The sequence below is a fragment of the Procambarus clarkii genome, chromosome 18 (assembly GCF_040958095.1).
Source record: "Procambarus clarkii isolate CNS0578487 chromosome 18, FALCON_Pclarkii_2.0, whole genome shotgun sequence".
Lineage (NCBI taxonomy): Eukaryota > Metazoa > Arthropoda > Malacostraca > Decapoda > Cambaridae > Procambarus > Procambarus clarkii.
The window spans coordinates 26,658,783-26,682,737 of NC_091167.1; the positions used below are offsets into that span (position 1 = coordinate 26,658,783).

The following is a 23,955-nucleotide window of genomic DNA, read 5'->3' on the forward strand; positions in this document are numbered from 1 at the left end:
ATTAGGAAGTGATGTGGTGGAGACTGACTCCATACACAGTTTCAAATGTAGATATGATAGAGGCCGATAGGCTCAGGAATCTGTACACCTGTTGATTGACGGTTGAGAGGCGGGACCAACGAGCCAGAGCTCAACCCCCGCAAGCACAAATAGATGAGTACACACACACACACACACACACACACACACACACACACACACACACACACACACACACACACACACACACACACACACACACACACACGCAGAAATATACATAGTAGACATAATAGAGGAAAAAATAAATTGGTTACAAAGGCGGGGTCCAAGAGCTAATAGCTCGATTCTACATATACAAAAAGTAAATACAAATAGTAAATACACCACCACCAAATATAACCCGGGTCAGTAAATTCTATAAAATTAACACTGAAATTCAAATTTAAATTTTAAACTCATTGCCATTCAGAGCGTCGCTCCTTCCCCCCCCCCCCCTCCCCCCCTCTAGACCGCCCCCTGCCCCCCCCCACCTCCTGCTGCCTCGTCACTCTTCACCCGTCTCGCCTGGGTGGACAGCTGAGTGGACAGCGCTCCGGATTCGTAATCCTAAGGTTCCGGGTACGATCCCCGGTGGAGGCGGAAACAAATGGGCAGAGTTTCTTTCATCCTGATGCCCTCTGTTCACCTAGCAGTAAACAGGTACCTGGGAATAAGACAGCTGCTACGGGCTGCTTTCTGGGAGGGGGGGGGGAAGGTAACAAAAAGGAGGCCTGGGCCGCGGGGACGCTAAGCCCCGAAATCATCTCAAGATAACCTCAAGAAGATAACCTCTTCATCTGCCCCGGCCATACTAAACTGAGTAGGTCCCCCCCCCCCTTAACCCCAGGAGGGGTGTGGGGGGGACATGGACAGTCTCGCCCAGACCACTGTGGTGAGGGGCGGGGGGGAGGGTGAGGGGGGGGGGGGGGCGGGGGGTTTGTTTGCTGGTTGAGAAGTTTCACTATTGTTGTTGTTGTTGTATCTATAGTTGCCCGTTACTGCTGGTCATTAAGGATGTGTGTGTGTGTGTGTGTGTGTGTGTGTGTGTGTGTGTGTGTGTGTGTGTGTGTGTGTGTGTGTGTGTGTGTGTGTGTGTGTGTGTGTGTGTGTGTGTGTCTGTACTCACCTATTTGTGTCTGCAGGATCGAGCATTGACTCTTGGATCCCGCCTTTCGAACCATCGGTTGTTTACAGCAATGATTATGGTCTTATTTCCCTATCATAACTAGTTTTAAAAGTATGAATAATATTTGCTTCCACAACCTGTTCCTTAATTCCATTTTCCCACTACTCTCACGCTGAAAGAAAACTTCCTAACATCTGTGTGACTCATCTGAGTTTCCAATTTCCACCCATGTCCCCTCGTTCTGTTATTATTCCGTGTGAACATTTCGTCTATCTCCACTCTGTCAATCCCCCTGAGTATTTTATACGTTTCTATCATATCCACCCTCTCTCTCCTTTTTTCTAGTGTCGTAAGACTCAGTTTCTTCAGGCGCTCTTCATACCCCATCCCTCGTAACTCTGGAACGAGTCTCGTTGCAAACTTCTGAACCTTTTCCAGTTTCCTTATGTGTTTCTTCAGGTGAGGACTCCATGATGAAGTGGCATATTCTAAGACTGGTCTCACGTAGGCAGTGTAAAGCGCCCTAAATGCCTCCTCACTTAGGTTTCTGAATGATGTTTTAACTTTTGCCAGTGTGGAGTACGCTGCTGTCGTTATCCTATTTATATGTGCCTCAGGAGTTAGATTAGGTGTTACGTTCACTCCCAGGTCTCTTTCTCGTGTCGCCACAAGTAGGCTGTTCCCCTTCATTGTGTACTGTCCCTTTGGTCTCCTATCAGCTAGTCCCATTTCCATAACTTTACATTTGCTCGTGTTGAACTCTAGTAGCCATTTCTCTGACCATCTCTGCAACCTGTTCAAGTTCTCTTGGAGGATCCTACAATCCTCATCTGTCACAACTCATCTCAACTTTGCGTCATCCGCAAACATCGACATGTAGGACTCTACGCCTGTAAACATGTCGTTAACGTATATTAAAAATAAAATTGGTCCCAGCACCGATCCTTGAGGTACTCCACTCGTTACTGTTTGCCAGTCCGACTTCTCGCCCCTTACCGTAACTCTTTGGCTCCTTCCTGTTAGGTAGTTCCTTACCTACGCTACGGCCTTTCCGCTCACTCCCCATGCCTCTCAAATTTGAATAGCAGTCTCATGTGCGGTACTGTATCAAAGGCTTTTTGGCAATCCAGATATATGCAGTCTGCCCAACCATCTCTGTCCTGTCTTATCCTTATCCTGTCTTGTCCTGTCTTATCTGTCCTGTTATTTTATCATAGAATTCCAAAAGGTTTGTTAGGCAAGACTTCTTTTTCCAGAACCCATGTTGATGTTTGTTCACAATCCACATGTTCTCCAGGTGTGCAACCAGTTTTAGCCTAATTATTCAAGTTTTTTTTTACAGGGGATGCTTGTTAGGTCTGTAGTTAAGTGCCTCCTCCCAATCACCTTTCTTGAAACTCGGTACATTTGCTCTCTTCTAGAAATCGGGCAATTCTCCCGACATCAGTGATTCATTAAAGATCCTTGCCAGAGGCACGCTGAGGACCTGCGCTGCCTCTTTTAGTATCCACGGTGATACTTTGTCTGGTCCAACCGCTTTAGTTGCATCCAGTGTTGTCAACTGTTTCATTATCTCCTCTGCTGTCACCTCTATATCTGATAGTCTTTCATCTAGGGTAATCTCTTCCAACAATGGGAGCTGCTCAGGCTCGGAAGTGAACACTCCACGGAAACTGGCATTTAGTGCCTCGCAGATTTCCTTGTCACTTTCAGTATATGCCCATATGTTTCCCTTAGTCATGTTACTTGGTCATTTCACCGACATTTTTCTTCTTATATGGCTGTGTAGTAATGTAGGTTGCTTTTTCGCTTTGATCGCAATATCGTTCTCATAATTTCTTTCCGACGCTCGTCTTATGTTAATGTAATCGTTCCTAGCTCTGTTGCATCTGATCCTATTGTCGTCTGTCCTTTGTCTTCTGTACTTCCTCCACTCCCTCCTGCTGCTCAGTTTTGCTTCTTGACACTGTCTATTAAACCATGGGTTATTATATTCCTTCTTACATTTTTCCTTTACTGTTGGTATAAATCGCTGTTCGGCCTCCTGGCATTTCCGTATGACCAGGTCCATCATATCTTGGACTGTGTGTGTGTGTGTGTGTGTGTGTGTGTGTGTGTGTGTGTGTGTGTGTGTGTGTGTGTGTGTGTGTGTGTGTGTGTGTGAGGGATGGGTGGAGGGGGGGGGGGGGGGTTGCGACCGCTACGTCCCCTGCCATAAACGGTGCTGGTTGGGCTAGGGAGCAGACGGCCACCTCCGTGAACGCCCCCAAGCCAACATCTTCGTACTCCTTCATCCACTCCTCAAGGAGGACCTCAGCACTCCTCACCCACTCCTCAAGACGCAGTGAATTGTAAAATACAGAACAGGAGGCGAGAGAGAGAGAGAGAGAGAGAGAGAGAGAGAGAGAGAGAGAGAGAGAGAGAGAGAGAGAGAGAGAGAGAGAGAGAGAGAGAGAGAGAGAGAGAGAGAGAGAGACTGAAAGCATTTCTCTGAGAATAAGGAGGCAAGAGGCTAACGGCGTGAAACTAGGTGTTAGAGGCCCGGAGGAGCACCTAAGAAGGCGGGAACGGTTGGGCACGCCTGGCTGGGAGACCTAAAGGAGTGCTTGATTACCTACCTGTTGGACCGGGGTGACCAGGCGCTTACCTCTCACAACAAAGGCTAAACTGAGGCCCCTCTTTAACCCTTTCACCAGACCCCCCACTCTGAGGGAGGGAGGGAGGGAGGGAGGGAGGGGGGAGGGAGGGAGAGAGAGAGAGAGAGAGAGAGAGAGAGAGAGAGAGAGAGAGAGAGAGAGAGAGAGAGAGAGAGAGAGAGAGAGAGAGAGAGAGAGAGAGAGAGAGAGAGAGAGAGAGAGAGAGAGAGAGAGAGCAACTGGGCCACATTATCTTTTTCCGGTGATGACCCAATGACCTAATTTACATATTATAGTTTCTGTCGATTTGTTCCATTGTCAAACCTGTTGCTGGTCTGTGTTGCTGGTCTGTGTTGCTGGTCTGTGTTGCTGGTCTGTGTTGCTGGTCTGTGTTGCTGGTCTGTGTTGCTGGTCTGTGTTGCTGATCTGTGTTGCTGGTCTGTGTTGCTGGTCTGTGTTGCTGGTCTGTGTTGCTGGTCTGTGTTGCTGGTCTGTGTTGCTGGTCTGTGTTGCTGGTCTGTGTTGCTGGTGACATATTTCACAGTCAATTAAATTATGCCCCCCCCCCCCAACCCACCCTCAGACTTTGTTCACCAATTTTGTTCTCCCAATTGGTAATAACAAGCTTTTTTTCTTCATATAAACATTAAAAATGTATATATTTTGGTTTGCAGGAATAGTTGGGAGCAGGTCAGGTTGGCTGTTTCAGGCGACACATGTTGAGGTCTGCGCTTCTATCATAGGAAACGAGTATTTGTTGACAAAGGCTTTGATGGTAACGAGTTAAAAGAGTCGTTAGTGAAACGAAGGTAGAGGAACGAGACGAGAAAGATGTGGTTTATGCTGTGTAATTTAAGAAAAAAGACTGAATATGGATTATAACAATTCAAGGAATTTATATAATTATATATGATTAGCTGTTATATAATCACCTGTTTATATGGAGAATACTAGGGTGATGCTGCATCTCCCAGCAAGTGATGCTGTAAACAAGATCTGTGTGTGTAGTGTAGTGTAAGTGATGCTGCATCTCCCACCTCCCCCACCTTCCTCTTAGGAGGAACATTCCCAGGGGGTTACATCATGAGCCAAAGACACCATCCTGGAGGTGCATCTTGTCTACCAAGTCATGTCTGGGGAATATATTAATTAATTAAGAGGCAGGTTTGGGAGGAAATCCCACACCTGGAGGGACGCCTGGGCCATAATGGCCTGGTTCAGGGTCCACAACAACCTGGTTCAGGGGCCACAATGGCCTGGTACAGGGGGGCCACAATGGCCTGGTTTAGGGGCCACAATGGCCTGGTACAAGGGTCCACAATGGCCTGGTACAGGGGCCACAATGGCCTGGTACAGGGGGCCACAATGGCCTGGTTTAGGGGCCACAATGGCCTGGTACAGGGGTCCACAATGGCCTGGTACAGGGGGGCCACAATGGCCTGGTTTAGGGGCCACAATGGCCTGGTACAGGGGCCACAATGGCCTGGTACAGGGGGGCCACAATGGCCTGGTTTAGGGGCCACAATGGCCTGGTACAAGGGTCCACAATGGCCTGGTACAGGGGCCACAATGGCCTGGTACAGGGGGCCACAATGGCCTGGTTTAGGGGCCACAATGGCCTGGTACAGGGGTCCACAATGGCCTGGTACAGGGGTCCACAATGGCCTGGTTCAGGGTCCACAATGGCCTGGTTCAGGGTCCACAATGGCCTGGTACAGGGGCCACAATGGCCTGGTTTAGGGGCCACAACAACCTGGTTCAGGGGCCACAATGGCCTGGTTTAGGGGCCACAACAACCTGGTTCAGCGGCCACAATAGCCTGGTTTAGGGGCCACAACAACCTGGTTCAGGGTCCACAATGGCCTGGTACAGGGGGGCCACAATGGCCTGGTTTAGGGGCCACAATGGCCTGGTACAGGGGTCCACAATGGCCTGGTACAGGGGCCACAATGGCCTGGTACAGGGGGCCACAATGGCCTGGTTTAGGGGCCACAATGGCCTGGTACAGGGGTCCACAATGGCCTGGTACAGGGGTCCACAATGGCCTGGTACAGGGGGGCCACAATGGCCTGGTACAGGGGCCACAATGGCCTGGTACAGGGGGTCCACAATGGCCTGGTACAGGGGTCCACAATGGCCTGGTTCAGGGTCCACAATGGCCTGGTTCAGGGTCCACAATGGCCTGGTACAGGGGCCACAATGGCCTGGTTCAGGGTCCACAATGGCCTGGTACAGGGGCCACAATGGCCTGGTTCAGGGTCCACAATGGCCTGGTACAGGGGACCACAATGGCCTGGTACAGGGGTCCACAATGGCCTGGTACAGGGGCCACAATGGCCTGGTTCAGGGTCCACAATGGCCTGGTACAGGGGACCACAATGGCCTGGTACAGGGGTCCACAATGGCCTGGTTCAGGGTCCACAATGGCCTGGTACAGGGGACCACAATGGCCTGGTACAGGGGACCACAATGGCCTGGTACAGGGGTCCACAATGGCCTGGTACAGGGGCCACAATGGCCTGGTTCAGGGTCCACAATGGCCTGGTACAGGGGTCCACAATGGCCTGGTACAGGGGCCACAATGGCCTGGTACAGGGGTCCACAATGGCCTGGTACAGGGGCCACAATGGCCTGGTTCAGGGTCCACAATGGCCTGGTACAGGGGCCACAATGGCCTGGTTCAGGGTCCACAATGGCCTGGTACAGGGGCCACAATGGCCTGGTTCAGGGTCCACAATGGCCTGGTACAGGGGTCCACAATGGCCTGGTACAGGGGTCCACAATGGCCTGGTTCAGGGTCCACAATGGCCTGGTACAGGGGTCCACAATGGCCTGGTACAGGGGTCCACAATGGCCTGGTACAGGGGCCACAATGGCCTGGTACAGGGGCCACAATGGCCTGGTACAGGGGCCACAATGGCCTGGTTCAGGGTCCACAATGGCCTGGTACAGGGGACCACAATGGCCTGGTACAGGGGTCCACAATGGCCTGGTACAGGGGCCACAATGGCCTGGTTCAGGGTCCACAATGGCCTGGTACAGGGGCCACAATGGCCTGGTACATGGGCCACAATGGCCTGGTACAGGGGTCACAATGGCCTGGTTCAGGGTCCACAATGGCCTGGTACAGGGGCCACAATGGCCTGGTTCAGGGTCCACAATGGCCCGGGTCAGGGGCCACAAGACAATCGCAAGGTTGAGTCATGTGTGTGTGTGTCTCCCTCTCTCCTCATTTGTCAGTAAACACATTTGGTGTTTACCTGCTTGGTTAATGAAGTGGTGTGTGTGTGGTGCCACAGGTCTCAGCTCACCTGGGCGTGGCTCTAGGCTTCACGGGTGCCACAGGTGCCACAGGTGCCACAGCTCACCTGGGCTGTGTGGGGGTGTTCGCCTGAAAGTAGACTCAATCGACCTAAGCCCCTAAAAACTGTGTTGTATTAACACATTTAGGTATACAGCTGCATTTGTGCAGCTGTATAAAAGAATACACTAACAGAATATATATATATATATATATATATATATATATATATATATATATATATATATATATATATATATTTCAAACCTAAAAGGGGCACAAATAAATAAGATAACGACAGCAGCGTACTCTACACTGGCAAAAGTTAGAACATCATTCAGAAACCTAAGTAAGGAGGCATTTAGGGCGCTTTACACTGCCTACGTGAGGCCAGTCTTAGCATATGCTGCCTCATCATGGAGTCCCCATCTGAAGAAGCATGTAAGGAAACTGGAAAAGGTTCAGAAGTTTGCAACGAGGCTCGTCCCAGAGTTACGAGGGATGGGGGTATGAAGAGCGCCTGAAGGAACTAAACCTAATGACACTAGAAAAAAGAAGGGACGGGGGGGGGGACATGATAGGAACGTATAAAATACTTAGGGGGGGGGGGATTGATAGAGTGGAAATTGACGAAATGTACACATGGAATAGCAACAGAACGAGGGGACATGGGTGGAAGCTTGAAACTCAGATGAGTCACAGAGATGTTAGGAAGTTTTCTTTCAGCGTGAGAGTAGTGGGAAAATGGAAATAAGGAACAGGTTAACAGAACAGGAGTAAGCGGAAAGGCCCTAGTATGGGTGAAGAACTACCTAACAGGAAGGAGCCAGAGGGTAATGGTAAGGGGCGAGAAGTCGGACTGGCGAACAGTAACAAGTGGAGTACCTCAAGGATCGGTGCTGGGACCAATCCTCTTTCTAATTTACGTAAATGATATGTTTACAGGAGTGGAATCATACATGTCAATGTTTGCGGATGACGCAAAATTAATGAGAAGAGTTGTGACAGACGAGGATTGTAGGATCCTCCAAGAGGACTTAAACAAGCTGCAGAGATGGTCAGGGAAATGGCTACTGGAGTTTAACACCAGTAAATGTAAAGTTATGGAAATGGGATCAGGTGACAGGAGACCAAAGGGACAGTACACAATGAAGGGGAACAGCCTACCTGTAACGATTCGAGAAAGAGACCTGGGAGTGGATGTGACACCTAATCTAACTCCTGAGGCACATATAAATAGGATAACGACAGCAGCGTACTCTACACTGGCGAAAATTAGAACTTCATTCAGAAACCTAAATGAGGAGGCTTTTAGGGCGCTTTACACTGCCTACGTGAGACCCGTCTTAGAGTATGCCGCGCCATCATGGAGCCCCCACCTGAAGAAACACATAAAGAAACTGGAGAAGGTTCAGAAGTTTGCGACGAGGCTTGTCCCAGAGTTACGAGGGATGGGATATGAAGAGCGGCTGAAGGAACTGAACCTTACGACACTAGAGAAAAGAAGGGAGAGAGGAGATATGATAGGGACATATAAAATACTCAGGGGAATTGACAAGGTGGAAATAGATGAAATGTTCACACGTAATAATAACAGAACGAGGGGACATGGGTGGAAACTGGAAACTCAGATGAGTCACAGAGATGTTAGGAAGTTTTCTTTTAGCGTGAGAGTAGTGGAAAAATGGAATGCACTTGGGGAACAGGTTGTGGAAGCAAATACTATTCATACTTTTAAAACTAGGTATGATAGGGAAATGGGACAGGAGTCATTGCTGTAAACAACCGATGCTCGAAAGGCGGGATCCAAGAGTCAATGCTCGATCCTGCAGACAAAACTAGGTGAGTACAACTAGGTGAGTACACACACAGGTCTTCACCTTAGAGCAAGGAGAAATCCCAGAGATAAGAGAGGGAATAGCTAACCAGGAACCACTGGAAGAGTTTGAGATCACCAGCGGGGAAGTAAGGAAGTGTTTACTAGAATTGGATGTGACAAAGGCTATAGGTCCAGATGGAATCTCCCCTTGGATACTAAAGGAAGGAGCAGAAGAACTGTGCCTCCCGCTCTCCATGGTGTATAACAAATCACTGGCAACAGGGGAACTGCCAGAAATTTGGAAAGCAGCTAACGTAGTCCCGATATACAAGAAAGGGGATAGACAGGAGGCACTGAATTACAGACCAGTGTCCCTAACCTGCATACCATGCAAGATGATGGAGAAGATTGTGCGAAGAAAGCTAGTGGAACATCTGGAGCGAAAGAACTTTATAACACAGCATCAACATGGATTCAGGGATGGCAGGTCCTGCCTCACAGGGTTACTTGAATTCTACGACCAGGCAACAAAAATAAGGCAAGAAAGAGAAGGGTGGGCAGACTGCATATTTTTGGATTGTCAGAAAGCCTTTGATACAGTGCCACACAAGAGGCTAGTGAAAAAACTGGAGATGCAGGCTGGAGTGAAAGGGAAGGTACTCCGTTGGATACAGGAGTACCTAAGTAACAGGAGACAACGAGTCAGTGTGAGGGGTGAGGTCTCAGATTGGCGAGACGTTACGAGTGGAGTACCGCAGGGGTCAGTCCTTGGACCTATACTGTTTCTGATATATGTAAATGATCTTCCAGAGGGTATAGAATCGTTTCTCTCAATGTTTGCTGATGATGCAAAAATTATGAGGAGGATTGAAACTGAGGACGATAGTAGGAGGCTACAAGATGACCTAGACAGACTGAGTGAATGGTCCAACAAATGGCTGTTGAAGTTCAACCCGAGTAAATGCCAAGTAATGAAACTAGGCAGTGGAAATAGGAGGCCAAACACAGGATACAGAATAGGAGATGAAGTACTTAATGAAACGAACAGAGAGAAAGATCTAGGAGTTGATATCACACCAAACCTGTCTCCTGAAGCCCACATAAAAAGAATAACGTCTGCGGCATATGCGAGGCTGGCTAACATCAGAACAGCGTTCAGGAACCTGTGTAAGGAATTATTCAGAATCTTGTACACCACATATGTAAGACCAATTCTGGAGTATGCGGCCCCAGCATGGAGCCCGTACCTTGTCAAGCACAAGACGAAGCTGGAAAAAGTCCAAAGGTATGCCACTAGACTAGTCCCAGAACTAAGAGGCATGAGTTACGAGGAAAGGCTGCGGGAAATGCACCTTACGACACTGGAAGACAGAAGAGTACGGGGAGACATGATCACAACCTACAAAATCCTCAGAGGAATCGACCGGGTAAACAAGGATAAACTATTCAACACTGGTGGGACGCGAACAAGGGGACACAGGTGGAAACTGAGTACCCACATGAGCCACAGAGACGTTAGAAGAAACTTTTTTAGTGTCAGAGTAGTTAACGGATGGAATGCATTAGGCAGTGATGTGGTGGAAGCTGACTCCATACACAGTTTTAAATGTAGATATGATAGAGCCCAGTAGGCTCAGGAATCTGTACACCAGTTGATTGACAGTTGAGAGGCGAGACCAAAGAGCCAAAGCTCAACCCCCGCAAGCACAAATAGGTGAGTACATACACACACACACACACACACACACACACACACACACACACACACACACACACCCACCCACCCCCCACACACACACCCACCCCCCCCACACACACACACACCCCCCCCCCACACACACACACACACCCACACCCCCCCCCACACACACACACACACACCCACCCCCCCCACACACACACACACACACCCACCCCCACACACACACAAACCCACACCCCCCCCACACACACACACACACCCACACCCCCCCCCCACACCCCCCTCCCCACACACACACCCCCCCCCACACACACACACACCCCCCCCCACACACACACACACCCCCCCCCACACACACACACCCCCCCCCCCCACACACACACACACACCCACACCCCCCCCCCCACACACACACACACACACACACACACCCCCACACACACACACACACCCCCCCCCCCCACACACACACACCCACACACCCCCCCCCCCACACACACACACACTCAAGGGGTCAAAGACACACCATGACAAATCCAATTTTCTACCAACATTTCCTCCTAATTAAATATTCATCACCTTCAAAACAATTTCAAATTCTTGACAGCAGAGCCTCTTGTGCGGTGCTGGAGGGGGGGGGGTGTAGTGGGGGTGTATTGGGGGAGGGGATGGAGTGTAGGGGGGGGGAAGCAGAACCTTGTACGGACAACCCAATAACCCCCCCCCCCACCCACAGGTGCATGTACTTACCTAATTGTGCGTGCGGGGGTTGAGCTTTGGCTCTTTGGTCCCGCCAAATATTTGGTCTATATAATGTTTGTGCTCACCTGTGTGTGCTCACACCACCGGGCTCCAGCTCAGGAGCCCCGCCTCTCCACCATCAATGTTCTCCTTTCCACATCTAGTGTGGAAATTGTGGACTGTGGTGGCTTCTCCGTCCTGCTGGGGTCCAGGAACGAGGTGCTCCTTCAAAATAAGGAATTCCTGGTTCGAATCCCGGGCGGGATAGAAATGGTTGGGCGCGCGTTGTCTATCACCTGATGCGTCTGTTCACCTAGCAGTAAATTGGTGGTCAGGAGTTGCTCAGCTTCTTGTAACGGGGGGGGGGGGGGGGGGGGTTGCAGGGGTGAGTGTTGTTTTAGATTTAACTACTCAGAAGGAAGTGTCCATGTAGCACGGGCTATGGCGAGCCCGTGGTGGTGTTGTATCCTTAATCGGTAGTTATACCCTGGGGGAGAGGTGATAGGGGGGTTCCGCGATATATAAACCTAACATGTACATATACACTGGCTGGCTGTCCCCCGACGAAGTTTCAGCCACGCTCCTGTGCCAGGTAAGTCCATCACGGGCTCACCATAGCCCGTGCTACTTGGAACTTTAAGTTCCCAGTAGCTGAATCTTAAACAACAATGTCCCCCGACATAAGGAAATATACTGACATGGTATATGTGGAGCGAGAGTGTGGGGGGTGTGTATGGGGGGGTGGGGGTGGGGGTGTGTGTGGGGGTGTGTGTGGGGGTGACCTTGCCAAAGTCAGGCGTGGAGAGTACCGAGCGAGCCAGCACCCCCCCCCCCCCACCGCCCCCTACCCCACAGTCGACGCTGGGTGGGGGGGGGGGAGGGGGCAGGAGGAGGTGCAAGAAGTGTGTGGGAGAGTGAGAGGGAGAGAGCTTAGTGCTGTGTAACAGGGAGGAGGAGGTGGGAGGGAGGGGAAGAATGTAGCCGGACACAAGAGCAGTAAGGTTGGAGGGGGGGGGGGGGTTGGGGCAAAGCTTCCAGACATGTGGGGTAAGGATAGAGAGCCCTGCTGCTGGCCGGTGGATGGTGGCAGCAGACAGGATGAACAACCCAGCGGGTTTTCTTCCTATTGGGGAGTGTTGTAAATGCTGCTATGGCGGTGTGTCCACTCACAGGATGAGTGGCGCTGCCCAATAAACTCGCCCCTCGGGGCAAAATTTAAATTTAAGCATATTACTGCTGTGTGCTGGCCCTTGTCAGGGAGTATAGGGCAGATAGGACTGGCCCGCCAACCCCTGACTATGGTAAGGGTCTTCCATAGCGCTCTACGCCCCGTCTCCTCTCTCCTTGCCCGAAACACTATGCGTACTAGTGGCTTTAGGTATTATATGTACTATCTCTATCTTTAAATCCATCGTTATCTATGTAACTCAATGGATGGACCTCTACCTGAATAAAGAATCTGAAATCTGAATCTAAATCTCTCTTCTTCAAGTCGCCTGTACTTCCGGTTTCCCCAATTATCCTAATCTTTCTTAATTTTCTCTCTCTCTGCTGTTTGTCAGTAGAGATCATATCTCCTCTGCCTCTCCTCTAAGGGACCCTCTTCATTCGTGATTTGTAATGTTTCTGTGCTTGCTTGAACACATGTGGATTGTTTGGGTTTAGAATTGCCCGATAATAGGCTGCGTAGATGGTCTTAAAGGAGACGTTGTTTACATGTGCAGACATGTTTCTTGTTTGTTGACAACTTGCTGTGGTGATGTGCTCCCAGTGATGTTGCTGCCACAATGGTCGCTCTCACCGGTTCTCATGTTCCCATTATTTCAGCTTTCTCTCTCTCTCTCTCTCTCTGTCTCCTCTCCCCTCCCTCTATGGCACTGTAATTTAGTGCCATAAATGGCACTAAATTACAGCACAGCAAGAGTGCCACAAACTGTGAGTCGTGTGAACATATGAATTAAGGAAATCACAGAAGGCATATTGACCCATACGGGGCAGCTCCTATTTATATCCACCAAAACTCATATATGTATATATATATATATATATATTATATATATATATATATATATATATATATATATATATATATATATATGTCTAACCTACGCTTGAAACAATGCAATGAGCCCCAGTCTATAGTGTTACCCGGTAATTGGTTCCATGGATCAACATCGCTGTTTCCGAGCCAGTATTTACCCAGGTCTTTCCTGAATCTAAACCTTGTCTCCATTGGTTCGTGTACTATTTTGTGTTTATATATTTAAAACCTTCTCCATATCCCTTTTGTTATTCTCTTTGATCCATTTATATTTCAATGGTCACCCATTACTTTTCTCTCTATATAGAGCATGTAAATTAAGCTTTATTTAATCTCTTTATTTGGGCTGTTTCTAATACCTGGAATTACCTTTGTCATTATTTTCTGTACAAACTCAAGTGAATGTCTGTCCATTCTACAATACGGAGACCAAAAACATTGAACTGCATAATCTAAACTGCAATTATGGTAGTCAATAGATAATAAGCAATACACGAGGGTAACACAAATGGAAAACCCAAGAAACCATGAGATGATCACCATAACAAAGACCAGGAACAGCCAAACAACCATTGACATTAAGGGGGGAGATGAAAGAGGGTATAGAAGTGCCCAAGTCCCATATGGTGCGCCCCTATCTGGTGCCCAAGCTGGAGACCTCGCCTTCAGGGGCCTGTCTTCGCTGGAGAAATGCCCTGGATGCCCCATCCCAACTCGGAATGCCTATCCCAACTCTTAACACCGCTCCTATACCAGGTAAATCCACTACGGGCTCACCATAGCCCGTGCTACTTGCCCCGCTCCTATGCCAGGTAAGTTACGGGCTCACCATACCCCGTGCTACTTGCCCCGCTCCTGTGCCAGGTAAGTCCACTACGGGCTCACCATACCCCGTGCTACTTGCCCCGCTCCTATGCCAGGTAAGTTACGGGCTCACCATACCCCGTGCTACTTGCCCCGCTCCTGTGCCAGGTAAGTTACGGGCTCACCATACCCCGTGCTACTTGGAACTTGTTCCGAGTAGCTGAATCTATAACAACAACAACCCAACTCCTTATCCTGATCCCTTCCAAGTGCTATATAGTCGTAATGGTTTATAGCGCTTTCTCCAGATAGCTCCCTTCCCATCCGTTGGAGACAATGCAGCGCTGTCCAACAGAAATCATCCCGTCCGACTTAAAACAAATATTTAATACTACCAAAAAAAAACACGACAATCTTGATACATAAAAATACTTTAACACTGAAAGATTAAACTTCACAAAATGAAGAAATATATATATATTTTGTCTTCAGCCGATCACTTATCATTTGGAATAACTTATGGTACGTTTCAATTCAAAATATATCCGAGTATATACATTAATATTTAGTACAAATTTTAGCCAAAAATTATTTGTACGACCAAGAGCCTTACATTGATTGTGCCACCATAAGACTTATATTGATTGTGCCACCATAAGCCTTATATTGATTGTGCCAGCATAAGACTTACAGTGATTGTGCCACCATAAGACTTACATGGATTGTGCCACCATTTATAAGACTTACAGTGATTGTACCACCATATATAAGACTTACAGTGATTGTACCACCATATATAAGACTTACAGTGATTGTACCACCAAAAACTTTCAACAAAGAAACAGTCGTATTGAGACGCCTGGTCTCTTGTCTTCTTAATAATCTCAGGTAAAACTTTATCCCGCTTACAATCACAATTATCAAACATTCAAAGGTTTATTTTGGTGTTAATAATAACGAGGACGAGTCGTCACAGCCGTCAGTCACACGAAAGTAACACCAACACTCGCAGCATTTACAGCACTGTAACGTTACAATTCTCTCAGGGTAACGCATTTAAAATGGTCAGTGTTCTGTCGCAACACTGGTAGGGAGTGTTGGTCCTGCCCTCCCTCACACACACACGGTAATACAAGAGCCAGGCTTGGTACACACCGTTGACAGCTGCAACACTGAGGTACCAGCACCACCACTGCAGCACCACTGTCTCTCACACACACACACACACACCTCCTTCACCAGCACCCACTGCAGCTCCACTGACATACCCCCAGACGAGGAGCTCTAAGGTAAGCATCAGCATGTGTCGCGCTCGTGTGTGTGTGCGTGTCGGTGTGTGTGTGTGTGTGTGTGTGTGTGTGTGTGTGTGTGTGTGTGTGTGTGTGTGTGTGTGTGTGTGTGTGTGTGTGTGTGTGTGTGTGTGTGTGTGTGTGTGTGTGTGGAGCAGCTTCCTTCTTCCTGGGAGCCTCACCTAGGGGTCAATGTGAGCAACTCCCCTCCCTGACGTGACCTCTGACCCCTGTCCTGGTGGTGGGGAGATGGGGGGGGGGGTCAATATAGGAGGAGGAGGAGGAGCATCAGCACGCCTGGTGACGTCAGGTTTTATTCCATGAGGGGTGACGAGGGACCCCTAGGAGCCCACATCCTGGTGTGAGGGCCGCAGTTATCCTCCTTCGTTATCGAAGCACCTCACCTGTCAGGCTCCTCACGGACTCGTCGCCCCAGTCTGTTAAATCAAGACGCCCAACCAAAGGCGTTTTGATTTAACCTCAAAGCCTCCTCACCTCCATACAACCTCTCCGGAGGTATGTGAGGAAGGGGGCGAGGCCCCCTCTCGACCAGACCAACACCGGAGACCTATCCGGATTACTAGACCGTCTACGGCCTAAGGGGACTATCGGAGATGGGCGACTAACACTGGCAATGGAATTTTCCGGGGTAGCCGACCAGTTTGGCGCCCTGTGTACTGTGGTCGAGGCTGGAGCGGACACCCGGGGAGGGGACGCACACCACAGTGACAGTACTCAAGGTCCTCCAGCAAAATGTGTTATCTTGCCCCCTTTGTCAAGCACTGTGAATGGACTGACAGCCAACAGGGAGACGGGCAGACAACAGGGAGACGGGAAGATGGTGAAACGGAGAGGGAGACGGAGCAGGGGGCGAAGCAAACAGACGGACAGATGCTGGACCAGACTGAGACAGGCGACACAGACGGGACAGACTGTGACACACTCACAGACAGACGACTGACAGACCCAGACGACGTGGAGACTAACATACGGTGAAACGGACAGACCCCAGACAGGGGGATGACAGAGACTAAAGGTCTCCTTCACTCTACTTTCTCTTTTTCCTTCTATGCTTCGTTCGTCCAAATGTAACAAAATAAATAGTGCACACTTAGCGTGAGTCACCCTGGCTGTGTTGTTCACCCTGGCTGTGTGTTGTTCACCCTGGCTGTGTGTTGTTCACCCTGGCTGTGTTGTTCACCCTGGCTGTGTGTTCTTCACCCTGGCTGTGTGTTGTTCACCCTGGCTGTGTGTTGTTCACCCTGGCTGTGTGTTGTTCACCCTGGCTGTGTGTTGTTCACCCTGGCTGTGTTGTTCACCCTGGCTGTGTTGTTCACCCTGGCTGTGTTGTTCACCCTGGCTGTGTTGTTCACCCTGGCTGTGTGTTGTTCACCCTGGCTGTGTTGTTCACCCTGGCTGTGTGTTGTTCACCCTGGCTGTGTTGTTCACCCTGGCTGTGTGTTGTTCACCCTGGCTGTGCTGTTCACCCTGGCTGTGTTGTTCACCCTGGCTGTGTGTTGTTCACCCTAGCTGTGTGTTGTTCACCCTGGCTGTGTTGTTCACCCTGGCTGTGTGCTGTTCACCCTGGCTGTGTGCTGTTCACCCTGGCTGTGTGTTGTTCACCCTGGTTGTGTTGTTCACCCTGGCTGTGTGTTGTTCACCCTAGCTGTGTGTTGTTCACCCTGGCTGTGTTGTTCACCCTGGCTGTGTGCTGTTCACCCTGGCTGTGTTGTTCACCCTGGCTGTGTTGTTCACCCTGGCTGTGTGTTGTTCACCCTGGCTGTGTTGTTCACCCTGGCTGTGTGTTGTTCACCCTGGCTGTGTGTTGTTCACCCTGGCTGTGTGTTGTTCACCCTGGCTGTGTGTTGTTCACCCTGGTTGTGTGTTGTTCACCCTGGCTGTGCTGTTCACCCTGGCTGTGTGTTGTTCACCCTGGCTGTGTGTTGTTCACCCTGGCTGTGTGTTGTTCACCCTGGCTGTGCTGTTCACCCTGGCTGTGTTGTTCACCCTGGCTGTGTGTTGTTCACCCTAGCTGTGTGTTGTTCACCCTGGCTGTGTTGTTCACCCTGGCTGTGTGCTGTTCACCCTGGCTGTGTTGTTCACCCTGGCTGTGTTGTTCACCCTGGCTGTGTGTTGTTCACCCTGGCTGTGTTGTTCACCCTGGCTGTGTGTTATTCACCCTGGCTGTGTGTTGTTCACCCTGGCTGTGTGTTGTTCACACTGGCTGTGTGTTGTTCACCCTGGCTGTGTGTTGTTCACCCTGGCTGTGTGTTGTTCACCCTGGTTGTGTGTTGTTCACCCTGGCTGTGTTGTTCACCCTGGTTGTGTGCTGTTCACCCTGGCTGTGTTGTTCACCCTGGCTGTGTTGTTCACCCTGGCTGTGTGCTGTTCACCCTGGCTGTGTTGTTCACCCTGGCTGTGTTGTTCACCCTGGCTGTGTGTTGTTCACCCTGGCTGTGTTGTTCACCCTGGCTGTGTTGTTCACCCTGGCTGTGTGTTGTTCACCCTGGCTGTGTGTTGTTCACCCTGGCTGTGTGTTGTTCACCCTGGCTGTGTGCTGTTCACCCTGGCTGTGTTGTTCACCCTGGCTGTGTTGTTCACCCTGGCTGTGTTGTTCACCCTGGCTGTGTGTTGTTCACCCTGGCTGTGTTGTTCACCCTGGCTGTGTTGTTCACCCTGGCTGTGTGCTGTTCACCCTGGCTGTGTTGTTCGCCCTGGCTGTGTTGTTCACCCTGGCTGTGTTGTTCACCCTGGCTGTGTGCTGTTCACCCTGGCTGTGTGTTGTTCACCCTGGCTGTGTTGTTCACCCTGGCTGTGTTGTTCACCCTGGCTGTGTGTTGTTCACCCTGGCTGTGTTGTTCACCCTGGCTGTGTTGTTCACCCTGGCTGTGTGTTGTTCACCCTGGCTGTGTTGTTCACCCTGGCTGTGTTGTTCACCCTGGCTGTGTTGTTCACCCTGGCTGTGTTGTTCACCCTGGCTGTGTTGTTCACTCTGGCTGTGTGTTGTTCACCCTGGCTGTGTGTTGTTCACCCTGGCTGTGTTGTTCACCCTGGCTGTGTGTTGTTCACCCTGGATGTGTTGTTCACTCTGGCTGTGTGTTGTTCACCCTGGCTGTGTGTTGTTCACCCTGGCTGTGTTGTTCACCCTGGCTGTGTGTTGTTCACCCTGGCTGTGTTGTTCACCCTGGCTGTGTGTTCTTCACCCTGGCTGTGTGTTGTTCACCCTGGCTGTGTTGTTCACCCTGGCTGTGTGTTGTTCACCCTGGCTGTGTGTTGTTCACCCTGGCTGTGTGCTGTTCACCCTGGCTGTGTTGTTCACCCTGGCTGTGTGTTGTTCACCCTGGCTGTGTTGTTCACCCTGGCTGTGTGTTGTTCACCCTGGCTGTGTTGTTCACCCTGGCTGTGTTGTTCACCCTGGCTGTGTTGTTCACCCTGGCTGTGTTGTTCACCCTGGCTGTGTGTTGTTCACCCTGGCTGTGTGTTGTTCACCCTGGCTGTGTGTTGTTCACCCTGGTTGTGTGTTGTTCACCCTGGCTGTGTTGTTCACCCTGGCTGTGAGTTGTTCACCCTGGCTGTGTGTTGTTCACCCTGGCTGTGTGTTGTTCACCCTGGCTGTGTGTTGTTCACCCTGGCTGTGTGTTGTTCACCCTGGCTGTGTTGTTCACCCTGGCTGTGTTGTTCACCCTGGCTGTGTTGTTCACCCTGGCTGTGTTGTTCACCCTAGCTGTGTGTTGTTCACCCTGGCTGTGTGTTGTTCACCCTGGCTGTGTGTTGTTCACCCTGGCTGTGTTGTTCACCCTGGCTGTGTGTTGTTCACCCTGGCTGTGTGTTGTTCACCCTGGCTGTGTTGTTCACCCTGGCTGTGTTGTTCACCCTGGCTGTGTGTTGTTCACCCTGGCTGTGTGTTGTTCACCCTGGCTGTGTTGTTCACCCTGGCTGTGTGTTGTTCACCCTGGCTGTGTGTTGTTTACCCTAGCTGTGTGCGTGTGGTCACCCTAGCTGAGTGCTTGTGGTTCACCCTAGCTGAGTGCATGTGGTTCATCCTAGCTGAGTGCATGTGGTTCATCCTAGCTGAGTGCGTGTGGTTCACCCTAGCTGAGTGCATGTGGTTCACCCTAGCTGTGTGTGTGTGGGTCACCCTAGCTGTGTGTGTGTGGTTCACCCTAGCTGTGTGTGTGTGGTTCACCCTAGCTGTGTGTGTGTGGTTCACCCAAGCTGTGTGTGTGTGGTTCACCCTAGCTGAGTGTGTGTGGTTCACCCTAGCTGAGTGCATGTGGTTCACCCTAGCTGAGTGCATGTGGTTCACCCTAGCTGAGTGCATGTGGTTCATCCTAGCTGAGTGCATGTGGTTCACCCTAGCTGAGTGCATGTGGTTCATCCTAGCTGAGTGCGTGTGGTTCACCCTAGCTGAGTGCGTGTGGTTCACCCTAGCTGTGTGTGTGTGGTTCACCCTAGCTGTGTGTGTGTGGTTCACCCTAGCTGAGTGCATGTGGTTCACCCTAGCTGAGTGCATGTGGTTCATCCTAGCTGAGTGCGTGTGGTTCACCCTAGCTGAGTGCATGTGGTTCACCCTAGCTGAGTGCATGTGGTTCATCCTAGCTGAGTGCATGTGGTTCACCCTAGCTGAGTGCGGGTGGGTCACCCTAGCTGTGTGTGTGTGGTTCACCCTAGCTGTGTGTGTGTGGTTCACCCTAGCTGAGTGCATGTGGTTCACCCTAGCTGAGTGCATGTGGTTCATCCTAGCTGTGTGCGTGTGGTCACCCTAGCTGAGTGCATGTGGTTCACCCTAGCTGAGTGCATGTGGTTCATCCTAGCTGTGTGTGTGTGGTTCACCCTAGTTGTGTGCGTGTGGTTCACCCTAGCTGTGTGTGTGGTTCACCCTAGTTGTGTGCGTGTGGGTCACCCTAGTTGTGTGCGTGTGGTTCACCCTAGTTGTGTGCGTGTGGTTCACCCTAGCTGTGTGTGTGTGGTTCACCCTAGTTGTGTGCGTGTGGTTCACCCTAGCTGTGTGTGTGTGGTTCACCCTAGTTGTGTGCGTGTGGTTCACCCTAGCTGTGTGTGGGTCACCCTAGCTGTGTGCGTGTGGTTCACCCTAGTTGAGTGCGGGTCTGACCTTGTGAGTGTCTGACCATTACAAGCGAGGTATTTCCAGGAGACCTGCCTCACCCCAGCCAGGGGGAGCGGGGAGACCTGCCTCACCCCGGCCAGGGGGAGCGGGGAGATCTGCCTCACCCCGGCCAGGGGGAGCGGGGAGACCTGCCTCACCCCGGGCCAGGGGAGCGGGGAGACCTGCCTCACCCCGGGTCAGGGGGAGCGGGAAGTCCTGCCTCACCCCGGGCCAGGGGAGCGGGGAGACCTGCCTCACCCCGGGCCAGGGGGAGCGGGAAGTCCTGCCTCACCCCGGGCCAGGGGAGCGGGGAGACCTGCCTCACCCCGGCCAGGGGGAGCGGGGAGACCTGCCTCACCCCGGGCCAGGGGGGAGCGGGAAGTCCTGCCTCACCCCGGGCCAGGGGAGCGGGGAGACCTGCCTCACCCCGGCCAGGGGGAGCGGGGAGACCTGCCTCACCCCGGGCCAGGGGGAGCGGGAAGTCCTGCCTCACCCCGGGCCAGGGGGAGCGGGGAGACCTGCCTCACCCCGGGCCAGGGGAGCGGGGAGACCTGCCTCACCCCGGGCCAGGGGGAGCGGGGAGAATAAGGGGGAGTCCTGCCTCACCCCGGACCAAGGGAGCGGGGGGGTCCTGCCTCACCCCGGGCCAGGGAAGCGGGGAGACCTGCCTCACCCCGGGCCAGGGGAGCGGGGAGACCAGCCTCACCCCGGGCCAGGGGAGCGGGGAGACCTGCCTCACCCCGGGCCAGGGGGAGCGGGGAGACCTGCCTCACCCCGGGCCAGGGGGAGCGAGAGTCCTGCCTCACCCCGGGTCAGGGGGAGCGGGGAGTCCTGCCTCACCCCGGGCCAGGGGGAGCGAGAGTCCTGCCTCACCCCGGGCCAGGGGGAGCGGGGAGACCTGCCTCACCCCGGGCCGGGGGGAGCGGGGAGACCTGCCTCACCCCGGGCCAGGGGGAGCGGGGAGTCCTGCCTCACCCCGGGCCAGGGGGAGCGGGGAGAGTAACGGGGAGTCCTGCCTCACAAGGATACCTGGAGCATCCTTCCTCTCACTGTGTCCTTGGGGCGGGGGGGGGGGGGGGAGACGGGCGGCTCAGGACAATCAATACCCGGGGCAAGGTGTTGGTGCGAGAGTGAGAGTGAGAGTGAGAAAGAGAGAGTGAGAGAGTAAGAGTGGGAGAGAGAGTGGGAGAGAGAGAGAGAGGGAGGGGGGGGAGGCGGAATTTTCGCATCTGTACTTTACATTCCAGACATTTTTTTCCTTTACCAATTTTCTGATTTATTTCGTAAAATTTAATCCGAGGAATGACGCAACGAATCTTAAGACATGTTAGTTCAATCTCACTTCCATCTTGGCCGCCACCAGCAGGGAGTCGTAGCCTAGCTGAGGTCCTCAGTGAGCGGCCCACCCGCTCCTGCCCTCAGATATCAGTTACAAGGAGGGGCTCGAACCAAGGACCTGGAGAATGCGGGTAGTGTTAAACAGAGAGAGAGAGGCCGTGGTGGAGAAGGAAGTGATTCACCCGTAACGGCGAGGCGTGATTAGGTCATGTTCCAGCACGGTTACCGGGGTTCGACCTGGCCTTGTGCGGGGGGACGAATGATTCCCCCCCCCCCCCCCCCCCGAGCTGCTCTCAATGACATCACCTGTGCTGACACCGAAGGAAAGCCACCACATGAGTGTCAGCCAGGGAGGTATATACAGCGCCGCCCTCTCCAGGATACCCAGACCCCGGCCTGACCTCGCCCCGGCCAGGCTGACAATCTGCTTTTAATGACGTCAGCCAGCCTGACCTTGCTGAGAGAAGTGGTCCGCTCTTAACGGAATGTCACCAGGTCAGGTCGAGCTCACCAGGATATCAAAACCTGGCTTGACCTTCCAACGACAACTTCCCTATTTCTTGAAATATAGCGGGACCCGACGACTGACGGAGGCAGCAAACAGGGGAGGAGGGAGGGGAAGAAATAGGCAAGATGGCAATGAGAACAGAAGAGCCACTGAGGAAGAGACGCGATGTCCTAGGCTCAAGCAGAACTCGTTTTGCGCCTTGTGAAATACGAGAAGCATCGCCTGTTGACTGCAAGAAGGGGGAATCCTGCACGCTTGAGGAGTTGCAAGGTATGCGTGGGAGACCAGACATGCCTGGGAGGAGTGTTTAACTTCTTGTGAGAGGCGAGGTAAATACCTGGGCGGTAGAGAAGATCGTGTTACGTGTAGTTTAAGGACGCCTCCAACACAACGGCGTCTCCTCTAAGACGTGACAGGCCTCTGGTAAGGCGTCCTCGGCCAGTTACCATCTTGGCCAAGTCAACAGGACACCACCACCACACGAGGTCCACACTGTTGGTCCCACTAGAGCCACGGCGGGCACGGTCACGTCGCCACGGCCACCAGGACCAGACCCTTTTTATAGTGACGTTGCGGTAATTTTTTTTTCCAGTCAGTAATGATGTGATGGAAGCGTGAGGGAGTTAGCGGGAGGCGGGGCGGGCAGGGCACGACCAGCGCAGCTTACATCACTATAGGCAGCGGTGGCGTCACTCTCTCACTCCCTCACTCTCACTCTCATGCTCCATGTATGTGTGTGTGTTGGGGTTGTTATTGCCCTTCTTCACACTACTCTTAAGTGCCTTAATTATTACCAGTATTATTTTGTATTTGATGTCGACGCATCAAATGTTAGTAACTCGCGCTACAACTGTATGGGCTTGTTCCATCCGGGTAGTTAGCGCATATCGAAACTTATTGATATATAATTTCATGTTATTAGTCAGTGTTAGTTAGTGTATTTTGATATAGTAGCAACTTCCATTCTTTAGTCTCACAGTTTAGTCATTACTGTTTATTGTGTTGATCTCCAGGGTATATGGTATATATCAGGGTATATATATATCTGGTATATATGTGCATGCTTGGCCTTGTCTCAGGTAAGGTGCCACAGTGTTGTATTAACTGCAGGTGTGGACGAGTGCTGGAAGAGTGACTGGTGGTGGTGGCCCTCGAGGCCTTGCTTAACATGTGCCAAGAAGGAATGTGTGTCTAATTTTCTTCCAGTTAGCATCGCCGGTACAAGGACGGGACAGGTTCTTGCAGGGTCGACGTTCAATTCCCCGATGGTCGAAGGTGCACCGTTCCTTCGCTCTCTTATAGTGTCTCGACCTGGTATAGAAGTTCTTAGGTGACCGATCCTGACTTAGGTTAGTCACTTGGTTTATTGTTAGAAGAGAGTAATGCTACTTGGGGAGTGTTGTACATGCTGCTATGGCGGTGTGTCCACTCACAAGATGAGTGGCGCTGCCCAATAAACTCGCCCCTCGGGGCAAAATTAAAATTTTTTTGACTGTGTCCACCAGGCTCCATAATATGTTGA

General features: G+C 51.6%; 1 protein-coding gene across 3 annotated transcripts in view; it reads right to left on the reverse strand.

Moving 5' to 3' along the window:
• The window catches only part of LOC123754332 (uncharacterized PE-PGRS family protein PE_PGRS54), a 139,575-nt gene that overhangs the window by 48,121 nt on the left and 67,499 nt on the right, over nucleotides 1-23,955 (reverse strand). The window contains exon 1 of one of the 3 annotated variants that reach the window (XM_069326408.1): nucleotides 15,347-15,459. The exons of the other annotated variants lie outside the window; for them this stretch is intronic. The gene's annotated coding sequence lies outside the window, so the exon portion shown is untranslated. Of the gene's footprint in view, nucleotides 1-15,346; nucleotides 15,460-23,955 lie in introns of those variants that run through there. 3 annotated transcript variants of the gene reach the window in all.